The sequence below is a fragment of the Crocuta crocuta genome, unplaced genomic scaffold (genome assembly GCF_008692635.1).
Source record: "Crocuta crocuta isolate KB4526 unplaced genomic scaffold, BGI_CrCroc_1.0 scaffold11, whole genome shotgun sequence".
Lineage (NCBI taxonomy): Eukaryota > Metazoa > Chordata > Mammalia > Carnivora > Hyaenidae > Crocuta > Crocuta crocuta.
Genome location: NW_027528624.1, coordinates 3314822 through 3339617, shown reverse-complemented (window position 1 = coordinate 3339617; position 24796 = coordinate 3314822). Strand labels below are relative to the sequence as shown.

Genomic DNA, 24796 nt, shown 5'->3' with positions numbered 1-24796 from the left:
TCGGTTTTCCGAGCCCCACTTTCCTTTCCTTTCACCGCCCACTGGGATGTGTAGTTCTTCCTCCGGCCGACTGGCTCCGAGAGGAAATACAACCTGGGGCCCAAAAAACTACAAATCCCTGCATGCCCCGCGACGAGAGCGGGAGAGGCGCGGTGCTGGGCGTTCTGGTGTTCGGACGCCGGCGATGGAACTAACAAAGGCAGTGGTGGGGCGCCTCTGTACCTGCTCCGTGCCGGGCACGGTCCACGTCACACATGTTCTTTATCCAGTCTTCGCTGGAACCCTGCGACGCACTATTGTATCCAGCTTAGAAAACGCTGTGGTACTTGCCAGAGAGCTCAAAGCGCCCTGGCGGCGGCGATTAGATTGAACCCTGAGCCCCGAGAATCTCCCTTACAAAGCGCCGCTTCCGTGAGCGGTGTCAAAGGTAGATGATATCGGCTTATCTAAGAAAGAAAAAGAACTGAAGCCAGTTGGAAAGAGCTTCCCTGGAGTAAAGGAAAGGTGGTAGGGATGGCAGTTACGGTATGACATGACGTTATAAGGAATTAGGAATAAAAAATGGAATTTATAAGGGTCCATTCCAGAACAGGTTAGGGGAACGGGTCAGATCTTAAGCCTACAATTTGAATTGGGGTTGAATGATTTTAGATTTTGTATGACAGACTAGCATAAAGTACTTTGTGACTGCGCTGTAAAAAAAAAAAATTGTCAAGGCTTAGACATTTCAAGTGAATGCTCTCATATACTTACCTGTTCTTTAGCTCATTGGATCAAGGGGATGTTATTCTTTTGTGTGTGTGTGTGTGTGTGTGTGTGTGTGTGTTTCTCCTTTTTTTTTTAATAGTTTATTGTCAAATTAGTNAAACATGGAAAGAGCCTAAGTGTCCATCAACAGATGAATGGATCAAGAAGATGTGGTTTATCTATACCATGGAATACTACATGGCAATGAGAAACAAAGGGATGTTATTCTTACTCAGTTTCTAGCAAGTACCTTTTCTCCTCCTGCCCAATTAATATACTAGATCCACTGACTTCCTGGCTTTAAAAAAGACTCCCCTTTCGGTTCTCACTGACGCCCTAATTTTTCTGGCATAATGGTAATGCTTTTAAGTCCTTCTCTGTTAGAGATGCATACTAAAGTATTTGCACGTGAATAGGAAAATATATTTGCAAATGACAATCAGATAAAGGGTTAGCATCCAAAAATCTATAAAGAACTTAACCAAACTCAACACCCAAAAAACAAATAATCCAGTGAAGAAATGGGCAGAAGACATGAATAGACACTTTACCAAAAAACACATCCAGATGGCCAATAGACACACGGAACGATGCTCAACATCACTCATTATCAGGCAAATACAAATCAAAACCACGCTGAGATACCACCACACACCGGTCAGAGTGGCTAAAAATGAACAACTCCGGAAACAACAGATGCTGGGGAGGATGTGGAGAAACGGGAACCCTCTTGCACTGTTGGGGAATGCAAACTGGTGCAGCCCCTCTGAAAAACAGTGTGGAGATTCCTCAGAAAACTAAAAATAGAACTACCCAATGACCCAGCTATAGCACTGCTTGGAATTTATCCAGAATTCCTTTTCAGTTACAGGAGTGCTGATGCATAGGGGCATATGTACCCCAATGTTTATAGCAGCGCTTTCAACAATAGCCAAATTATGGAAAGATCCTAAATGTCCATCAACTGATGAATGGATAAAGAAGATGTGGTTATATATACAATGGAATACTACTTGGCAATGAGAAAGAATGAAATCCTGCCACTTCAAGCAACGTGGATGGAACTGGAAGGTATTATGCTGAGTGAAATAAGTCAGGCAGAGAAGGACAGACATCATATGTTTTCACTCATATGTGGAACTTGAGAAACGTAACAAGACCACGGGGGAAGGGAAAGAGAAAAAAATAGTTACAGAAAGAGAGGAGGGAGGGAATGCATAAAAGACTCTTAAATACAGAGAACAAACTGCGGGTTGATGGGGTTGGGGGAGAAGGGGAAGATGGGGGATGGGCGCTGAGGAGGGCACTTGCTGGGATGAGCACTGGGGTGTATGTAAGAGATGAACCACAGGAATCTACCCCCCAAACTAAAAGCACACTGTACATGCTGTATGTTAGCCAATTTGACAATAAATTATATTTTTAAAATAATTAAAAATAAAAATAATAATAAAATACTCCAGACCATCCCTCCCCCAAACTATGATGGGGTAGATGAAACAATACTGGCAAACTATTGAAAATTGCTTACATTAGGTGATATCTCTGAATTAGTTACGTATTGCAGCACATTACCACAAATTTGTCAGCTTAAAACAACACCAGTTTATTATCTCGCAGTGTTTATGGGTCAGGTGTCCAGGCACGTAGGATCCCCTGCTTAGGGTCTTACACGTACCATCCAGGCGTTGGTGAGGCTGTGTTTTATCTGGAGGCTCAACTGGAAAAGCTTCAGCTCCCTTGCTCACTCAGGTCTCTGTAGAATTTATTTCCTGGCAGCTGGAGACCTGAAGACCCTGGCTTTTTGCTAACTGTCAACTGGAGACTGCCCACATCTCCTAGAGGGCACCTGGAGTTCATTGTCACATGCCCTTCCCCAGCATGGCCGCTTGCTTTATCAAGCCAGCAAGGAGAGTCCCCTCAAGGACTGAGTTAGTTAGCAAGACGGAATCTTATATAACGTAAGTAATCACAAAGGGGTGACATCGAGCGGCAATATTTTGCTTAGAAAGCAAGCCACAGGTTTTCTACACACTCAGGGGAGAAGATTACACAAGGTATGGGCACCAGGATGAGGGGCCCACACCGAGGGTGCACCACAGGGCACAAGAGAGTCCATGTTCCATTATGTTTATCTTCTCTACATCTGCTTATGTTTATGTTTGAAATTTTCCATAATTAAAAGAAATAAATTACTTGTTTTTAAATTATATCTAGGGGAGCCTGGGTGGCTCAGTCAGTTAAGCATCTAACTTCCGCTCAGGTCATGATCTCACGGTTCGTGGGTTCGAGCCCCGCATCAGGCTCCATGCTGGCAGCTCAGAGAGCCTGGAGCCTGCTTCAGATTCTGTGTCTCCCCTCTCTCTGCCCCTCCCCTACTCTCTGTCTCCCTCAAAAATAAACGTTTTTTTTTTAATTTAATAAGTTATATCTAAATTTCCCATTACAAATAAGTTTCTAGGGAAGCTGGTTTGATTGTTTGCATAGTCTTCCCAGGACTTCCTTGTTTCTTCCCACTGCATGTTTACTTAGACGTATGACAATTGGTCCACTTAGGATACATGATTCACTTAGGATACGTATCTAAAGAAGTTCACTAGAACCTGGCATGATGGCCACAGATTTTAGCTCACCATCTAAATGCTCTAAATTATGGTAGAGTTTACTCATTCATTCATTCATTCATTCATTTTACAATTGTTTACCGAGGGGCCTCGTTTGTCCCAGATCTGTTTTAAGTACTATTTTAGTGGCACAAGGCTATAAAAGGAACCAAAATAGACATTTATATTGGACAACTAGAGGCTGAGCTGGGGAGAACAAGCAATAAATGCAAATAAAATGCAAACAAAGCAAATACTAAATGATAAGATCATTTCAGAGGGCAATTACAAGGGGAGAAAAGCAAGGTTGTGGGATAGAGCCGGGAGAGGAGACCTTTGAGCAGAGAACCAAGTGATGAGAAACAACAAGTCCAAGGGCCTCAAGCCTGGAAAAGTCTTTTGGGTACAAAGGAAAGACCGTCTGGCTGGAATAGAGTTAGGGAAAGGTGAGTGTTAAGAGGGAAGGCTGTGGGGTTACAGGATCAGTAAGGTGACTGGAATGAATTCCGCATGCACTAGGAAGGCACTTAATCTGTGACTACCATTGTATTAAGTCCTGATGGGTCAGAAGAGTAACCTAGAGTATTGGCCTTTGAGGAATAATACCTAGATTCCAAAGTGAAATGCTAGAAGGATCTCGGTGCATCTAGAAGTATAGACCTAAACATTTGTTTTGCATATGAGAAAACTGAGGCCAAGGAAAGGAATGACCTGCTAAAAATTCCTTGAGAATGCTTTACAATAACAAATAATCCGTAAACAAATCCCCAAATTGAAAGAGTGCATTCTTTGATTTAAAGCCTTAGAAAACTGATAACAAATCATTATTTAGTGTCTTTTATGTGCAAGACAGTATGATAAATACATTGAACGTGGCAGAGAAACTACAGTCGAGTTTGGGAAACAAGATGGAGACACACAGAAAGTAAATAATGAAAGAAAATGGTGCAAACAAAAATAACTATCTTTTCTGGAGTGTCACCTGGTATTAAGCAATATCCTGGTTTGTTATTTAGCTCATGAGACCCAGAGGACAAACCAATGAGGTAAGCAATCTTATCAGTATTTCAGGGGAGAGTAAACAAGCTCAGAAACTTTGGGTGATGTGGGTTTCCCAGCTGGTAAGGATTCTTCAGCCAGGCATGTATGTGTGATTCCAGTTCTTTCTACTCCAGCCAGCTGCACAATAGAAAGAGTATGCTGCGTGTGACTAGCTGCCAACGGAGTAAACTTTGCTCAAAGTGGAGCTGGAGGCTGTGGCAGTTTAGGTAGGCAAAGCCAAGGGGGCCAGGATCCCAGGGCAATGGAGTGGTAGGGAAGCACATGACGTTTTAGCTGGACTAGAACTGACAAGGATTCAAGCGTAAGTCGTTTACTTTGGAGGGGATCCCAGAGAATACCTCGCACAATGAAGAGAAATAGAGGGAGCAAAGACTCCAGAAAAGGCATCGTGAAGCAAGTTACCAATGCAGGTGACTGAAGCTCAGCGCCTCCAGGAAGCACTGGGAAGTGGTGCAGAACCCACCTCTCAGTTACCCACCAGACGGGTGAGGGGGCTGACCTTTATCCACCAACCCATCCATTACTAGTTGAGAACGCCTTGTGGAAGCATTAACTCTAGCTCCTTCACATCTGACCATAGCCAGCACTGCCATGAGCCCCTTGCTGGGCTTCATTGTTGGGGGTATCGTTGATTTGGGCGGGTCTTTCCCTGTTTTTACCTGACTCGGTGGGCCTACGGACAACATAATTTTGTTATGTTATTAACAAAATTAGAGGTTTGTTCCTTTCATGTGAGCAGCTCAAAGCATTCCACAAACCCACCTCGGTAATTCTCAGAATACCTCAGGCAGCCAAGAGGAAGTATGGTTTTATCCATGGTGAAAAGGGAAGACAGTCAGATCCAGGACATGATATAATTTATATACCTTATGTAGTCAGGAGGAAAGTGTACCCAGTGTGTCCAAAGTGCCTAAAGGTCAAAGGGACACAGTCCTCAGGAGAACTTTGAAGTCACCGGAAAAGGGTTTCTTCTGGGACCTCTCCGATGGCAGAAAGTAATTGCTGAAATTCCCATATCAAACAATTCTCCAGAACATCAGACACCCTAATTTTTTCCAACCCAGGGAGTTAGCTCACATTTTTATATGTGCTCCACACATCTGGGAACATCGAGGGTCTAGATGAGTAAGATGTTTAAAGTAATAAACTCAGGGCTATCGGAAAAAAGTGGATGAAGCAGAAATAACCCAAAATCTTCTTGTAATCAGCACCAAGTGACTTTTTCTTTCTTGTCTTTTAACAGTAAAACATTACTTTTTAGTATTTTCATAAAAATAATACATGTGCATTGAAAAAATTGTATTGCAAATAAATATGAAAAATGTAAAAGTTGTTCAAATTCCTACCACCTTAATATAGTCATTAACATTTTATTGATCATCTTTACATAATTCATTTTATATACATACATATATATCATTTAACAAAAATGGAATCCTATCATGCATACTGTTTGCATCCTGTATGCTTTTTTTTTTTTAATGGAGGTATTTTTCCGGGCACCTAGGTGGCTCAATTGGTTAAACATCCAACTTCAGCTCAGGTCATGAATTCACAGTTCATGGGTTCAAGCCCCATACTGGGCTCTGTGCTGACAGCTCAGAGCCTGGAGCCTATTTCAGATTCTGTGTCTTCCTCTCTCTCTGTTCCTCCTCCCTCCCCTGCTCACATTCTCTCTCTCTCTCTCTCTCTCTCTCTCTCTCTCACACACACACACACATAAATAAAGATTATAAAAAAAAAAAGCAAAAAATAAATAAATGGGGGCACTCTTTCCCAAGTAACCCATGTTAACAATATATATACTCCAAGGCTCATCATTATAGGCAAACACAGATACAGTCCACATTCCACTTTCATCAACGGTCTTAATAATGTCCTTTATAGTTACTTTGTCCTGGGTCAGGATCCAGCCCAGGGTCAGGATCCCCTCCAGGCTCATGCATGACACTTCATCACTAGGTCTCTGGAATCTTCTTCCATATGGAACAGTCACATCACTTCCTGTCTTTTGTTTCTTGATCTTGACATTTTAGAAGAGTATAGGCCATTTATTCTGTACGACATCATTCAATTTGGGTTTGCCTGGCACATCTTCACAATGAAACTGGGTTAGAGCTCTCACCAGCTCTCAGCCTTGTGCGGTCGAGCAATGTAGCTGAAACTACATGACACCTGCCTCAGTCAGGCCCCCTGTTTCCTCAGGGCGTACAGCCTTCACGCAACTTTCAAGAAGCATGTTCACACCGCTTCCAGCAACAGGTGCTGGATAGAGCTGGAATGTGCCTCAAGCCCAAGCCAAAACGGACACCTAAAATACAGACACCTGTTAACCGAGAAGCAAAAAAAGTATGTGCTGAAGCAAAAATTATGAAGAGGCACGAAAGAGACTCCGAAACTACTTTGTTGATTACACATAAAACGCACAACAGAACAGTAAACATGATGGCAAAAGACAAAGCTTCCTCTGGGTGATGAGAAACAGCTCCACCACTCCCCAGATGAAATGTCGCAGGAAGACACGGGAGAGTAAAGCTCTGAATTCTGCAAGTGGCTGCAAGGACGAGAGCCCAGGCTTGCTGCACAGATCACCAAATCTGCACAGTCAACGCCCATCTGCTCCTCAAAGGACGGGAGCAAAACGAACACTTCTCTCAACTGAAAATGCCGCTTAGTCAGAAAGAATTCCAAAAGCATCCAGAGTGGATTTCAGACATTTCTTTCTCCTCTGTAAAGAATGGATTTTGAGAAATGTCTAATGCTATTTCTGAATGAAAGCTAGCCAGTAAAACGACTTACTGGATTTCTATTTATTCTCTGAATACATGGAAACCAAATCCAAAAAACAAAAAAAAAAACCTTTTCTTGGCATCCTTGGCATTTCTAGGAAATAAAAACCTCATTGGAATGAAAAACTGAAACCTACCTACCTCAAAGGTTGGATGTGAGGTCAAAAAATATATACAAAAGTGCCTTGTAAATTATAAATTTATATGCAAGTATCAATTTTGTTCTAATTATTTTCCCTTAATTCAAACATGTTCACTATTTGTATTGTTTTCTTTCAAACGGAAATCGAAAGCTTTATGAAAGCGTCTACTTACTCATTTGGATGTCTCTGGTCAATTGCCTAACTGCTAATTCAGGGGGGACAATGTATGTCTTGTTCTCGCAAAAGTATCCGCATAACAATACATTAGTAAAATCTGAAGTTTATTATTATTTGGGGTATAAAAATATCAGGGATATTCTTAATTGTAGGTGATTCGATGAGGTAAAGACTGCCAATATATTTCCAGAAAGTTTTATTTTTAGAAATTTCTATCGTTTCTATAATATTTCACCTTAAGAGACATTTTAATTTGTTCTAGTACAGGCTTATGTCTAGATTTAAAATCATTTCAAAACATAACATAGTAAGTTATGCTTTAGCTCTGTTACATCTTTTCTGGAACAGCATAGATATAAGCTGTTGTTTTTTAAAATAAGCAGCATTATTTCAACCTTTCTATTTAGCCTATTTAGATATGTTGAAAAAAATCAGGTTCTGCATTTTGGTAGGAGTGAGTATCAGTGAATTGATCTTGTGCCCTTCTCAACATCAGGTCAAATGTTGTTGGTTTGTCCCAATATTGGTGAAGTTCATTTTGATTTCCTAATTTTATTCCCCTTCTCCCTTCCTTCCTTCCTTCCTTCCTTCCTTCCTTCCTTCCTTCCTTCCTTCCTTCCTTCTCTCTCTCCCCCTCTCCCTCTCTTCCTCTCCCTCCCCATCTCCCTCCCCCTTCCTCTCTCTACCTTTTTCTCCCTCTCCCCATTCCTGCCCCCTTTCTTGATATTTTATGATGAAGAAGAACTTTCCCTTCTTCCCCATTTATATATCTGTTCACTAGTTTCTTTATATCAGAATGGCCTCATAAATAGTTTATATTATTCAATAGGTAATAATCTGTTATTATCAATAGTTATTATGATATTCAAACTGTTCCAGATTTAGCCCCTTCAGTCCAAGTCCTGAGTAATTCGATGTGACCCGATCATTCCTTGGTTCCCTACTAACTGAGTCAATCAGCTGTTCTGGCTCATCCTGTCCTTTCCCTCTCTCAGTCCTACAATCTCTCACTTCTCCAAAGGGTCCTAGTTCATTTCAGTAGAAAAACTATATATGCTTATACACCTCTGTCTATTGCCATCTCTATAAAAACATAGAATATGCATAAATATGTATATCATTTTTCTCAATGTTAAAAACCATGGTTTTTCAACTGACACATGCAATTCTAATTTAGAACTATGGGTTACATGGCCTGCTTCTCTACTTTTCTTATTTGAAACCCCAAACTATTATCCTCAATATATTTATTCATTTCCTTTAGCCTAGAATAATACAAAGACAATTTCAGAACTGCTAGCCCATGCCACCATGAAAAGCAAACCAGCAAACACGATTGAATAATCATTTAGAGTTGTTTCTTTTTATTTTAGGCATAAATAAATAAATAAACAAAAACTAAAGGTTGGACATCCATGCACTGTTCTTAACCTTTGGAGAAAGCATCAAATATTTCATTGAGGGGCTTTCCTTCTATTTCTGCTTTGATAAGTTTATATATACACAGGTGTTGAATTTTATAAGATGTTCTTAATTATGTTGTTCATAATATTCTTCTAATACCCATGTAATGTCTATAAGATCATTTGTTGTAAATATTGTCAATTTTTTCAATCAGAGTTGCTAGGGGGTTATCAATTTTATTAATTTTTTCAGAAAACCAACTTTGTGCCTTATTAATCTAAGATAGCTTTTGTTTCCTATTTCATTTGTATCTGCTCTTATATTTGTAATTATCTTCTATATGCTTACTTTGGATTTTATTTGCTTATTTTTTTCTAGATTCTTAAGTCAGAATCTTTTTTCTTTTGGAATATAAGTATTTAAAACTATAAACTCCCCTCCAGGAGGCATACCATAAGAGACTCTTAAATACAGAGAACAAATTGAGGGTTGCTGGAGCAGGGGAGTTTGGGTGTGGGTTAAATGGGTGACATACATTAAGGAGGGAACTTTTTGGGATGAGCACTGGTGTCGTATGTAAAAAATGAATCACTGGGTTCTACTCCTGAAGCCAAGACTACACTGTATGTTAACTAACTTGAAAATAAATTTTAAAAAAAAACTATAAATTCCCTTCTAAAAACCACCTTAACTGCAGTCCACAAATTTTAACATGTATTTGCATTATCAGAGCGCTAAGTATTTTCTAATTTTCCTTGTGATTTTAGTTTATCCATGTTTTATTTTTTATAAATATTTTTCTTTTTTAATGTTTATTTATTTTTGAGACAGAGAGACAGAGAACAAGCGAGGGAGAGACAGAGAGAGAGGGAGACACAGAATCTGAAGCAGGCTTCAGTCTCTGAGCTGTCAGCACAGAGCCTGTTATGGGGCTCGAACTCATGAACCGTGAGATCATGACCTCAGCTGAAGTCAGACTTAACCAGCTGAGCCACCCAGGCACTCCTATGCATGTTTTATTTAGAAGTGAGTTGTTTATAGGTGCCTGGGTAGCTTAGTCAGCTGAGCACTTGACTCTTAACCTCAGGGTCATGAGTTTAAGCCCCACATTGGGCTCTGTGCTGGGCATGGAACCTACTTAAAAAGAAAAATAGAAGTCATTTGTTTAATTTCTACATATCTTATTGTTATTGATTCCTAATTTAATTATTTTATGGTCAGAGAACATACTCTGTAAGGTTTCAATTCTTTTAAATTTATTAAAATGTGTTTTTCTTTCAAGCATGTGGTCAGTTATGATTCCAGCTACACTGGGAAGAATGTGTTCCTGAAGTTCTTGGGTGCAGTGTTATTTAAATGTCAGTTAGGTCAAGGTAGTTGATAATTTTGTCAAGTATTTTATATCCTTACCAATTTTTACTCTAGCTGTTCTATCATTTACTGAGAGAGAGAGGTGTTAAAATCTCCAACTATGATTGTGGATGTTGTTTATTTTCCCTTCAGTTCTCAGTTTTTGCTTTATGTTTTTGGAACCCTGTTATTAGGAATACATGCATGTATGATTGTTTAATTGTTATGTATCCCCACAGAATTGGCCATTGATATCAATGTAATTCTTTTCTCTAGTTATATTCCTTGTTGAAGTCAATGTTGCCTACTGTTAATTTAACCAGCCCTTCTTATGTGTAGTATGGTATATCTTTTCCCATTATTTGACTTTCAATCCCTCTGATACTTCATGAAAGCATAACTCCTTTAAACAGCATGTAGTTAGGTTTTGCTTCATTATCTAGTCTAGTAATCTCTGTCTTTAATGGGAATGTTTAGTACATTTATATTTAATGTAACTATTGATATGATTGTATTTAGGTATACCATTTTATTTGTTTTCTATTTGCCTGAATGGATCTTTTGGTTCTTTGCTGCTCTTTTTTTGCCTTCTTTTGGTTTTACCAAAAATTTTTTTTTCCATTTTAGTTCCATTATGGGCTTTTTAGCTATACCCCTTTTTCTTATTTATTAGTGATTTCTCTAGGGATAAGAATATGTATACTTGTCACAGTCTTTAGAGTTAATAAGTGTACATTTTAAAATCTTGAAATAGTATGATGTTATTTACCTGTGTTTTGTACACTTCATGCCATTTATTATAACTATGCATTACAAATCACAAAATATATAGTGCCCTAACTTTTACTTTAAATAACCATGTTACTTAAAGACATCAAAAGAGGAAAAAATAGTCTTTTTTATTTTGCCACATACTTAACATTCCTGATTCTCTTTATTCCTTTCTGTAGAAACAAATTTCTACCTGATGTCAATTTCTCTCAGCCTCAAGAAATGCTAAAAAGTAATGCTAGAATGCTGACTTCTTGACATGTTGTGGGGTCAGGATGTTCACTGGGGTCTTTCCACTCTGAATTGTTGGAATTCCTGTATCTCTCAGCACTGTAAAACCTCCAGGCCTAGTGGGGTCTTGCCCATACACTCACAGTTCAGTATATAGTCAAAGAGCTAAGAGGATCCCTAAGCAGAATTTTGGAGCTCTTTTTATGCATAACTCCATTCATTCTACTACTCTGTGCCCACAAACTCCAGCTGCATTAGCAGCTTTGAACCCTGTTCTTTGCCTCTATTGATCAGTGGGCTAGAGAAGGGTGGGCTCCTTCTCACTGCACCTTGACTCAGAGAAAACCCTCAGGCAAAGAGCTGAGATGATTGTGGTGCTCACCTAATTATCTTTCTATTGTCCAACATCCAAAGACAAAACTCATATGTTTTTATCAGTTTTGATTGCCAGACAGGCCCCTTGTCCTTATAGATTTTGATCAGTTTATGTGAAGAGGATTAGTTAGGTAGCAGTTACTCTATCAGGGCTTGTGAAGGATATCTCATGATAGATGTTTCTAAGTGTTCTGTGGATACATGGATTGTGATACATGCTCAGTTATATCCTACCAGGGAAACTAATGCAGTACAGTGATGCTGTTTCTCCCATGGATCTGTGGGTTTCCTCAGACCATGCCCTTTCCAGGAGGACCCTCCTGAAGCTCATCTGGAATCTCCAGCTCTGTGCTTCAGACTCACACAGAGGAGAAGAGCCTTGCACTGGCTCCCTGTCTGGACACAAGCAGGGTTGGAGGCTAACTCACCCTTTAACTCCCAGCAGCTTACTATCTCCAGCTTAAGAGTAGAAGTGAGTAGTTAAATTGAAATGGAGAGGGAACAATGTGGACTTATTCAAACTGCCAGCATTCTATCAAATGCAACCTGATTACAATTCCTCTCTGGATTAATAAGAGGAAAGTTTGTTGAGCACCTTTTATTAGAGAAAATGAATTAATATTTTTATTTAGTGCCCATTCAAATAAACCCCTAGAAGATATCATTTCTTAAGTAAATCTATGATTAAGTATTTGAATCTTTTAATACCTCTATTTAAAGGTGAAATTGAGCACCCTGGGGTTTCAGTTAGTGTCTTCCAGTCTAGCACAACATTCAGTAGTAAATGGTGATGATGAAAAATCCCAGTTGAAACTATGCCAAATTAATGCTGGTGAGGAGGTGAAACAACAGGACTCTCATATGTTGCCCCAATCTGTATTTAGTACCATTTGGGAAAAGACGCATACAAGAGCATTCACTGAAACACTGTGTTCTTTTCATAGTAAAAAGAATTAAAACTTGAAACAACCTACATGGCCATTAGGAGACTTGATTTAAAAAAAAAAAAAGTGGACTATTCATACAAAAGAATATTATACAGAGTGAAATGGAATAATAAGAAGTATAAGGACAAACATACATTTTTTTAAAGACTTTTTAAAATGTATTTATTTATTTTGAGAGAGGCAGAGAGAGAGGGTGAGAGAGAGAATCCCAACCGGGCTCCGTGGTGTCAGTGCAGAGCCCAATGCAAGGCTTGAACTCACAAACTGTGAGATCATGACCTGAGCCAAAACAAGAGTTAGACGTGTAACTGTAACCAACTGAGCCACCCAGGCTCCCCACACATAAATTTTTTAAATGACACTAAATAAAAAGAAAGTTGCTGAAACTTACATATATGGTATCTTTTATATGCGTTATAACAGGATATATTATTTATGGTTTTATACATGGATACTAAAATTCCAAAAAGAATCCAAAAGGATGATAAATACAAAATTCAATGTTTGGGGGTTTGTTTGTTTGTTTGTTTAGCAAGAGAAGGAGTGAAGAAGACAAAGAGGATCAAGAGTTTAAGTTGTATAGTTGATGCAGGGGAGATTATTATATTCTTATTATATTATTATCTAAGCTTTTCTGTATTTATTTAATATTTTGTAATTTTTTTGAATAATAGAATTGCCTTTTCACTTCCATACCCCCAATTTGTTTAGAAATGCATAAAAGAATTTCCAGACAACATATGTTCTCAGATAAAAATCTATCCTCAGAAAACCACCAAATGTAAAGGATTTCCTTTTTGACATTTTCTATTCTATAGTTAGTGAGTCTCTTCCTGGCCTGGTACTCTTTATGAGGGAAGTCAGCATCCATATACCAAGAGAGAGAACAGCATTTTATTCACAGGGTTAATAACTGAAGTTTAGGGAAAATATGGAAGCTGCCAAGCTCAGGTTAAAAGAACTACCTGAAAAAGAAGAAAAGCATGTTTAATTTACTAGAACAGTGTAATTAAGGTAGAGTGCTAAGATACACATCAGTATTTTTCGGCCCCCATGATGGCTCTGTCCACATGTAAAATCATTACCACAAGAAAAACTTAAGATGGTGCTTGATCTCAACCAGCTCTTTTCTGATACATATTTACTATCCACCTGACAAAAGGGAAAGTTGGTAAGAAAAATTCCATTTTCTTAGCTTTGGTATCTTAACAGTGAAACTAATCTAACTATCTAGATCAACACAGGTGTTCAGTGAGTGCAAGGCAATGTGTTAAAAAAATTTCTTGTAGGCTAAAAAAAAAACAACTATGGAAGGGGAGAACTGAGAAAAAAATAGGAGACAAAAAGAGTCTAAATGATATGAAAAATGTAAGATTTGAGCCTTAAAAGCATTGGGTAGCCAAGAATTTCAGGATTGCCGATGAGCTATAACTCATCCATCATCCTCAGAGTCCCAGGCTATGGTATAGACTATGGGGAAGTAGACATAAATGAAAACTAGTCTCTCTTGTTAAGTATAGTAACCAGAAGATAACTAAGGACACTCACAGGGCAGATAATCACTACCACAATGGTGCATGCAACAAAAAATTGGACCACAGATAAAGGAATAACTATCTGTGGACAGTTTAGTTTCACAGGCAAGCCAAACTTTAGTGAAACTCAACTCACTTTTAACCAAAGGGATAAAAAGAAACTTCCAAAACCAAAGACAAAAATAAGTCTTAAAAAATAAATTAAAAAAACAAAGACAACTATAATGGCATTGTTTAAATTTTGAAAATATGGCACGAATGAAGAATTATTTTTAAAATACATGTGCTGTGGGTGGAAGTGTGTCGCTTTCCCCCAAAATTCATTTGTTGAAGTCCTAATCTAATCCCAGCACCTCAGAATGTGATTGTACCTAGAGGTAGGGTTTTCAATTGGCCCTACTCCATTTTCAAAGACATAACAAAGAGGAAGATCATGTAGGAACACAGAGAGAAGACAGCCATCTACAAGCCAAAGACAGAGACCTCAGAAGAAAGCACCCCACTGACACCTTGATCTCCAACTTCTTGCCTCCAGACTTGGGAGAAAAGTATTTTCTATTTTTTACGACTTCCAGTCTGTGGTACTTTATTATGGCAGACCTAGCAAGCTAATACAATATAGTACACTTAAAATGATGGCCAAAATCCTACATTGGCCTATAATACTCAAACTGTATTGTCTAGTTAAAGAAAGCAGACACACAGGGCACCTGGGTGGTTCAATGGGTTAAGTATCTGACTCTTGGTTTCAGGTCAGGTCATCATCTCACTCTTTGTGAGTTCAAGCCCTGCATCAGGCTCTATGCTGACAGTGCAGAGTCTGCTTGGGATTCTCTCGCTCATCTCCTCCTTCTTTGCACTCTCTCTCTCTTGCTCTCTCTCTCTTGCTCTCTCTCTCCCTTTCTCAAAAATAAATAAATAGGGACACCTGAGTAGCTCAGTCAGTTAAGCATCAGATTTCGGCTCAGGTCATGATCTCACTGTTCATGGGTGCAAGCCCCATGTCAGGCTCTGGGATGACAGCTCAGAGCCTGAAGCCTGCTTAGATTCTGTGTCTTCCTCACTCTCTGCCCTTCCCCTGCTCACGCTCTGTCTCTCTGTCTCTCAAAAATAAATAAACGTTAAAATTGTTTAAATAAAAAATAAATAAATAAACATTTTTTAAAAAGAAAGCAGACACATATATAGACTGATCCCATTTTTATAAAACCATGCAACTAAATGCATAAATATAGACAGAAAGATGACAAATATTATCCCTGATGTTTCATGTGATTTTTTAAAAAACTCTCTCCATTAGGCTCTTCTGCATTTTAATAAGTATGTGAGTGGATGAATTCAAGTGGGAAAAAATATATAGAGCAAGAAAAGAATGTAGCTCAGGGCAGACCCTTGGGGAATGCTGATATTTAAGGGACAGAAAGTGGAAGCAAGCAAAGGCAAGGAAAGATTGGGCAGAGAAGAGAGATACCCAGAGTATATCCCAAAGACGCCCATGGAGGACAAGGTTTTAGAAGGACAGCGTGCTAATGAGGGTTAAAGGCTGCAAAGAGCTGCGTGGAGCCTGGAGGGAGAATGTTGCATTTGGAAGTCAAGAGGTCATTCTATGCTCAGAGAGCAGTTTGAAGGAGTAGTGAGGCCAGTTGTAAGCGTTTAAGGAAAGAATTGGCAGTGAGGAAGGAAGGCAGCAAGGGCAGAAATAGTGAGAAGAGTTAAAGACCTTCAGGTATAGAAGCAGACTGCCATTATCATACCAGGAATAGCCTGAATACAAACCCAGAGATGTTGAGATGCCAGTTACCCTAGAAACCCAGAGAAGTACCTTAGCAACATGTACGAAGCTGCTGTATTCTGCACGGTGCCTAAAGATGTTTCTGGACCCACTCTAGTGTAATCTGTCAATTAGCCTGTAGCCTCCGGTTACTGGGAAAGATGCTTCCATAAACCAAAGGCCTTGACAATGAAATCACTTAGTAGCCTCTAGAGCAACAAAGGTACTGGCAGCACCCAGCATAATTTGTAATTAGAAAAGTTCTATAACCTGACAAGAAAGCATTCCTACACTGATTTGACTATGAGGAACATGCTTTCTTGTCTAGTTTCTGTGCATCTTAACCAGCTTCCCTGGGGATAAGAGACAATAAAAACTAAGCGAAGACAGGAGACAGTGAGGTAGAGAGCACGTGTTTAGAAAGGGTGCTAGGCACTGATCTTTCTTCCCTCATCTTAGCCAGGTAGCTCTGGGATAACATAACATCAATATTATGAACTTACATATATGCATTTACCAATATGTGTAGCTGAGAGTCATGTGCCAAGCAGCATACTGCATACTTTACTTGAAATATTTAATTCCATTTTTACACAAGCCCAATTAGGTAACTACTAATATTATCACCCCTNGCTGGCAGTCAGCACAGAGCCCGACGCGGGGCTCGAACCCACGAACCGCGAGATCATGATCTAAGCGAAAGTCGAATGCTTAACCGACTAAGCCACCCAGGCGCCCCTAAAATATATTTTTAAAAGTTTATTTATTTATTTTGAGAGCGAGAGAGAGAGTGGAGGAGGGGCAGAGAGAGAGAGAGAGAGAATCCTGAGCAGGCTCCGCACTGTCAGTGCAGAACCCGATGCTGGGTTCGAACCCACAAACCATGAGATCATGACCTGAGCCAAAACCAAGAGTCTGATGCTTAACCAGCCAGAACGACTCAGGTGCCCCTATCCATTTTTTATAGATGAGGAAACTGAGGCTCAGAAAACTTGTGTTATTTGCTTGATTTAAGCACATTTCTTAATCTAAGGTCATTTCTTGGCCACTACACAGGGCAAGAAGTGACTTATACATTACACTCCCTTCAATGAAGACCCTGCACCCCGGTGATGCCATTAGGCACATATGGAGGTAACCACACCTGAAAGCAGAATATAGATGCTATAGGAGAGGGTGTTCAACTCCTGGCTGGGCAACCAGAACATCTCTGAAAAGAAAGATAGCTTTAAACTGTGGGTGTGAAGGGTAGGAAGAATTGTAATAAATGGAGATTCCTTTTACCACAAAATCAAAACAACATGTTTTTTCGTACCTTTCTTTCTTTCTTTGGGTTATTCCTCCCCAGCTCTTCTCAAGCTGTCTCTAACTAGCAAGGCTTCACTAGCACCACCATCTGTTTATTCCATCATCTTTACTTCCTTCAGGACACCAGCATTCCATAGCAGCGACAGAGCTGGGCATGCTCAGATGTGCAGATGCTAACCAGATGTGCATTGCTAACCAGCTGTGGCAAGGAAAACCTGCCTGTGGTGACCTCGGTAAGGGACAAGAGCCACTTTCTTCTGCGTAAGGATCTCTGAGTGCTGTGTGGACCAGCTGCTAGGGCAGGCATTGTCTGATGCAACCCGAATTCACACTGGAGGACTTTATGAGTACAGGTCTGTTCTATATTTTCTGAATTCACCTTTAATTATTATCTGTTAAGTAAAATTCTAGAATCCTTTGTGTCCCTAAAGTTGGAGGATAGAGGAATTGAGTGGTCGAGTTCACATCATAAGCCAGGGCAGAGCATTGATGGGAAAATCCGTTTGATATTTTCCCAGAAAACATTTCCCTAGCACCCATATAGGATGCTGCTGCCTCAGAATCTGTCTCTAACTGGCTGAGGTGCACCACCAGAAAGCAGAAAGTAATTGTTAAAATAAATCTGTTTTTAAAATACTAATAACACTTTTCACATTGCTCACAATCAGACATGTCCAATCCCATAGTCAGGAAAGAGAGCGTGTTTTTAGGGAGGATTTCTTAAGCATAGAGTAATTTCTTGATACCCGTAGAAAACAAGCCAGATATTGAGGAAAAATTGGAAAGACTCATTTGCTCTTATCAAAAGCAAATTATTTCCTTTGAAAAGGAAAGTTTTTGACAGCTGGTTGGTAACTCAGTCTGCTGAAAGATTCCTCAACAATTTTAAGAAAAAAAGCTCTCAGGGCGCCTGGGTGGTTCAGTCGGGTAAGTGTCCGACTTCAGCTCAGGTTATGATCTGGCAATTCGTGGGTTCAGGCCCCACGTCAGGCTCTGTGCTGACAGCTCAGAGCCTGAAGCCTGCTTTGGATTCTGTGTCTCCCTCTGCACAGAGTCTGACGCGGGGCTGGAATTCAAGAACGGTGAGATTGTGACCTCAGCTAAAGTCAGACACTTGACCCACTGAGCCATCTAGGCGCCCCCAGAGGAGTTTAGTTTTAAGAACAGTTTAGATGATGTAATTGGGGGAGAACTTTTGTCTAGAATTATGACTATACAATTAGATACTTAAATGATTATGGCTTTCATTGTTCCTAAGAGCAGGACAGATCACCACCCACTGACAGTCCTTACTTTCAACCCCTCCAGAACACATCAATGAACACTGGAGGTATGATCCACTGTGTGGTTCCAGGTAATATAATCTAAAGAAGGTAGCAAGGACTCTGTAAAACCAAAATATCTGAATCTTCAAATATTTCCTCTGTTATATGATTTTAAAATCTGGATACCTAAAGTGTCATTTTTTCCCAGTTTAAAAATAATGCTATTTTTATTATTGTTTCCTATGGAAACCATTTCCCTAGGCACGGCAGTGGCAATGTCCTCACAGGGAATTATTTATTTAAGCTGGTTTTTCTTGTTGAGCTTTGGATGACAGAAACCCATATTTCATCCCAGTGGATTCTTCAAGATTAGTCCCAGCATACTCTTGGAGAATCATCTAATACTGCCATAGCCACACGGCCAACTGCTAAGCAGCCATGGGGAACCATTCTGTTCCCCAGAGATCAGTTTGAAGAACTTCAGGTCCTCGGGGACTAATGGAAAGTTACAGCAGCTGTGACCAGAACTATCCAAATCTGTCTGAAGTCAAATGTCAAATAAAGCAGTGATACTCAGAAAGTACATAAGAATCACGAGACCTCCATACTTGCACAGGAAATAAAGAACTTTCCCTTCACATAACTCATATTCCTGACAACATGTTATTCTTCTTTAAGCATTAAAGAATTATAAACTTCTATTTGGACCTATGAATAAGTAGCTTGTATCAGACGAACTCTCCCAGAAAAACAGTCATAAAACACTGCCTCTAAATTAAACAGCTATTCAAACAATGGAGAGTAACCAAAACAGTCAGGACTTAAGGGATCAAGATCCTGAAGGGAAATAAAATACACTGAGGTGAGCCAGATAGTTACCACTCCTATTCCCCAAAGAGTTTGGTGAAGTATACAGGCCACGGAGAAATACACACACACACATGCGTGCATACACAGGTATGTATATACATATGTACATAAATGATCAAGTGCTGCAGGAGTCTCACTGGGCTAAGGAGATGAAAAGTAGATTTCAGGACTATCAAACTGAAAGGGTGTGAGGATCCAGCATCTTAGATAAGCGAGCCCCACCTTCCCTGTGCAATTTCCCCTCAAGGCACTGACCTATTCCTAAACTAATTAGACACAGTCCAAGAGGAAGAAACCAAGCAACCATATGACAATTTCTCATACTAAAATGGTCATCAGAGACTTTAGTGGTCCATGATGCTTGAAAGACAAAACTTGGAGTTCAAGACTCTCCAAAAAGAGGAGTACTGGAATGTATTCCAGACTTTCAGCTGGGACTCTGAAGGACCACACCCTAGGAAAAGATGCAATAATTCAGGGATAGAAGAGCCCTTTCAAGGACTGAATCTCATCTCCAATCAGTTCAATTCCTGCTTGGGTCACAATGAATGATCTGCTTTCCAAAATCAAATTAAATCCTCTCTATAGGAAGGTAGACATCATCTAGAATCTTTATTTTTTTCTACACACAATTCCCATCATTCAATCCAAATTATTGGGCATACCAGGAAATATGACCAATGACTAAGATTTAAGGCGGGAAGTCATTAAGATTTAATGACTAAGATTTAAGGGGGGGAAGCCAAGACAATAGAAAGAGAAACACATGTGATTCAGATATTGAGGTTCTCAGACTTTGACTTTAAAATAACTGAGATTGAAATGGTCATGGAAATAGTTTTATATATATATATATATGGAGGATTTCACCAAGAACTAAGTCTTTTTTTAAGCACTAAATGGAAATTCTAGAACTGAAATGTACAGTAACTGAATTGAGAACTCAAAAATTGGATTTAGTAATAGATTATAAACAGAAGAGAGAGTTAGCAAACTGGAAGATAGGTGAGTTAAAAAAAAAAAATACCTCAAGTTGAAACACACAGAGAAACAAAGCATGAAAATAGAGAAAAGAGTGAAAAAGATACATGGTACATGCTGGAAAAGTCTAATATATGGGTAGCTAAAGTTCCCAGAGAAAGAATGGGGCAGAAACTATTTCTCTAAACTGACCAAAGACATCAAGTCACAGAGTCAAGAATTTCTATGACCTGGAAGCAAGATACATACAAAAAGTAAGCCACACCAGGCATATCATAGTAAGATTGCTGAAAACCCAGAGCTATTGAGGGAAAATCTTATAGTAAATAGAGGAATAGGACAGAGTACCCTCAAAAAGACAAGGCAAACACTGTGTTTCTGTGTGCTAGCCAAAAATATTGAAGATGAAATTTTAAAAAACAATTCCATTTACAATAACAGCAAAACTTATCAAATAAAAAAGAATAAAATAGAAGATGTATGAGCTCTCTTTGCTGAACACTACAGAACATTCCTGAGAGAATTTTAAATAGACTGTAATAAGTGTAAGCTTATTAACACCAAATTCATGGATTAGAAGACCCAGTATTCTAAGAGTCAATTATACTTAGTCCAATGAATAGACTCAATGCAATCTCCATTTTCAAAATGACTGTAGGTCGCTGACAAATTGGAAATTGACAAATTGGTTTTAAAATTTATATGGAAATGCAAGGGCCAAAAGAAAGCAAAAACAAGCTTGATGTAGAAAAGAAAGTTGGAAGACTTACACTTCCAGATCTCAAGATTGATTGGAAAGTTAAATTAAATAAATGTGGTATTGGTGAAAGGAAATAAAATAGGTCACTGCAGTATAATAGAGTTAAGAACGGGTGGTCTTCTCAATAAGTGGTGATGTATCAAGATGGGATAAAATTAACCTCAATACCCTACTGACACCCCAAAATCAGTTCCAGGTGGATTGTAGACCTAAATGGGAATGGTAAAATGATATTGCTGCTGTACAATAACCTAGGGCAATATCTTCATCACCTGGGGTAGGCAAAGAGCTCTTTAACAATTATTTATTTTTGAGAGACAGGGAGAAACAGAGCACAAGTGGGTGATGGGGCAGAGAGAGAGGGAGGCACAGAATCTAAAGCAGGCTCCACCAGGCTCTGAACTGTCAGCACAGAGTCCGATGCGGGGCTCAAACCCACCAACCGTGAGATCATGACCTGAGCTAAAGTTGGCACTTAACCAACTGAGCCACCCAGGCGCCCCCCAAAGAGCTCTTAAACAGAACACAAAAAGGCACTAAATGTAAAAAGAAACTGGAAAACTCAACTTTATTAAAATTTATAATTTCTGTTATTGAAAGTCACCATTAAAATAATAAAAAAAATGAAAAGGCAAGTGATAAGATGTAAGAATATATAAACAATGAATATGTACGTATATCTGTGTGTATGTCCTATAAAAAGTTGAGAAGGCAGATAATCTAATTTAAAATAGAAAAAAGGCTTGAATAGACTCTTCCAAAAACAAAAACAAAAACAAAAAAACAGTGCATCCAAATGGACCATCAGCATGCAAAAGGAATTTGGTATCAGTAGTCACCAAGAAAATAAAAATTAAAACAAAAAAAACAGAAACAAGAAAATTCCACTACTCATCCAGAAGAATGGTTAAAACGAAAAGGACTAACAATTCCAAGTACTGGTGAGGACATGAACAAGTGCTATCCCATTACTGCCAGTAGGAGTGTAAATCAGGGCAATACTGTGGCAAATTTAAAAATAGCCACAAATGATACCCATCTGTGTATGTGATTGTAATTGACACATACAATTTACAACTGGCTTTTCCATTTTTCCCTCTAAAAGGTCGATTTCTCCATTTCTGGAATCTGGGCTTGGTCATGTGACATGCTTTGGGCAACGGGAGCAAATATGACACCAGTGAAGGCTTGGAAAGAGCTGGTATGTTGGAGTTTGCTCTCTTTTGCTACTCCTGGCAAACTGCCACCATCACCATGTGAATGAACCCTGACCAGCTTGCTGAATTACGGGGGCCCCATCGCTAAGTTAGCCCCATCACTACTACCGACGACCAACCAACAGCCAAGCAAGTGAACGAGGCCACCAGCCGCCAGCTGACTGCTAATGCAGGACTGAATCCAGCTGACACAGACGGAACATAAAAGAACCATCCCAGATAAGTCCAGTCCAAACGCCGACTGAAAAAAAAAAAAAAAACCACTTTGGAAAACGATTTTGCAGAATCTACTAAACACATTCGCTATTCCCCAATTCCACTCCTAGGTATATACCCAACAGAAATGCATCAAAAGACATGGCCAAGAAGAATGTTCATTGTAGCACTATTCATAATAGTCCCAAACTATAAATAACATAAATATCCATCAAGAACAGAGTAAATAAATAAATTGTGGAATAGTCATGTGATGGAGTACTATACAGCAGTGAAAATGAACAAACTATTGGTAAATGCACAGCACGAACTAATCTCACAAATACCATATTAAGTTTTAAGAAAACAGACACAGCACAATGTGAGTTCATTTATAGGAAGTTCGAAAACTAGAAAAACTCTGCAGTGACAGTAATCAGAATAATGGTTACCTTTGGAAGCGTTTTTGGCTGAAGGAAGCATGAAGGAGGTTTCTGGGTGCAAGAAATGTTTCATATTTTGATCTACTCATTTGTGTCTACTCTAAAAATTCATTGACCTGAGTTCGTAAGATGTGTGCCCTTTACTGTATATTATGCTTCCATTTTAAAAGTGTAAAAACAAATTAAAAATGTCTCTCAGTTATATTCTCTACAATGTCTTTTTCAGGGAGACTACCCCCCCATACACACTTTTAATTCTAAATTTTTCCCGGGTTTCATTCCCTGATCCTTCCACAGACACCTGTACTTATGTGATCCATTAGCATGGTGAATGCAGTCTAAAACTGAACTACCCACCTACCCCACATATCTGGATTTGTGGTGCGTCTCACTGCCAACTACCTTTCCTGGTTCCTTTCGTTGCCTTATCTCCCTCATTCTCCACACCATATCATCAAGTCGTATCGAGCCTTCCTTTGAATTTTCCTCCAACTTGGTCCCTATCCCCTTTCCATTAGGTCAGTCAGAGTTCAGAGGAAGGAGGCAGAAACCACTACAGTTTTCTTGAGCAGAAAGACATTTAATACAGGGAAACCAGGGATTACAGAATTATTTGGAGGCTGAAGAAGCCTTCTACAGGCTGACCTCCAGAAATGACTCTCAGAGCAAGACTGTTCATGAGTATTGCCAGTGGACATCTACCTCTGCCACTATCAGGCAGGTGGAGTGCAAGAGTCTGCCCCTGGAAGTGTTAAGTTCAAAAATACCCTTCACAGCTGCAATCCAGATATCAAGGAGCCACCAGCCACACTGCAAAGGTACTCAAAACTTCTAACACTAGTAACTGGACCCTTGGAAATGAACCCAGTTTATCCACGACCTTGCTTGCCAACACCAATAACTCAGGTGGGAAATGTGGTTTCCATCTTCTTAGCACGTCAGAGGAGTACATCAATTTGGCAGAATATAATCCACATTCATAAAACTGGTTGCATGGGAGTCTGGGAGTGTAACTTTGGCTTTTTAGCCTTCTCAATACAGGAAGGCCGTTAGAAGGAGACTGAAATAGGTACTGAGGGTTGATTCTCCGTGTCTTTTGCACGTACAAATCCATAATCTCCCACGCCTGGAGTATTTCTTTAGTCACACAGCAGGCATCTACTCAGTGTCTGCTGCATACCTGGGACTGGACAAGGACCCGGGACTACAAAGATGTAGTTCTTGCCCTCAAGGCGTTCTTGGCCTAGAAGGGAAGAGAAACCTGACAACCAATGATCCCAAGACCGTGCAGGGAAGGGATGTGTGAAGGTGGGGTAACTGCACTTCAGGAATATGGAAAAGATGTTCTGTCTTAACCCGGGAGAATAAGGGAGCTTTCCCAGAAGAGGCCCAAACATGTTTCTGAGTCTTTGATAATATCATTTCCTCTGTCTGAAATAGATCTTCCAGTCTTAACAAAAATCTTGTGGAAGAACTCACTCATGAGTCTCAGGAGCTATAGGCTGATTTAAGTTAGACAAACTTTGGGGGTCAGTGGGGGGTCTCTTGTGCTCTGTCAAGTGCGGTCTGGTTTTATCCCATTCTGGCCCCTGTCTCTGAGGCCTTCTTTTTTTTTTTTTTTTTTTTTTTTTGGAAGAATGTGTGTGGCTTTCTGGCAGTGCACCTGCCCGAGAGGCAGAGCCAGGTCTCCTTTTGATCTTTTAAGTAGGGTGAGTTCTGTTTCCTTCTAGAGAGGCAGAAGCACATCTCAGTGCTCGTCCCCAAGGCTGCGTGGGCAGCCTCTCCACCAATCTCACAAAGACACAGGGACCCCCGAGCCTCTTGTGCAAAGGCTTTAGGGGACCGGAAAGGA

The 24796-nt window shown here is 39.7% G+C and overlaps 1 long non-coding RNA gene across 1 annotated transcript in view; it reads left to right on the top strand.

Annotated features, from left to right (window-relative positions):
- LOC144224222 (uncharacterized) overlaps positions 1 to 23097 on the top strand; it is a 23746-nt gene extending 649 nt beyond the window's left edge. The window contains exons 2-3 of the long non-coding RNA XR_013332987.1: positions 17333 to 17566; positions 22195 to 23097. This is a non-coding gene — a long non-coding RNA (uncharacterized LOC144224222). The remainder of the gene's footprint in view (positions 1 to 17332; positions 17567 to 22194) is intronic.
- The last annotated feature ends 1699 nt before the right edge of the window (positions 23098 to 24796 follow it).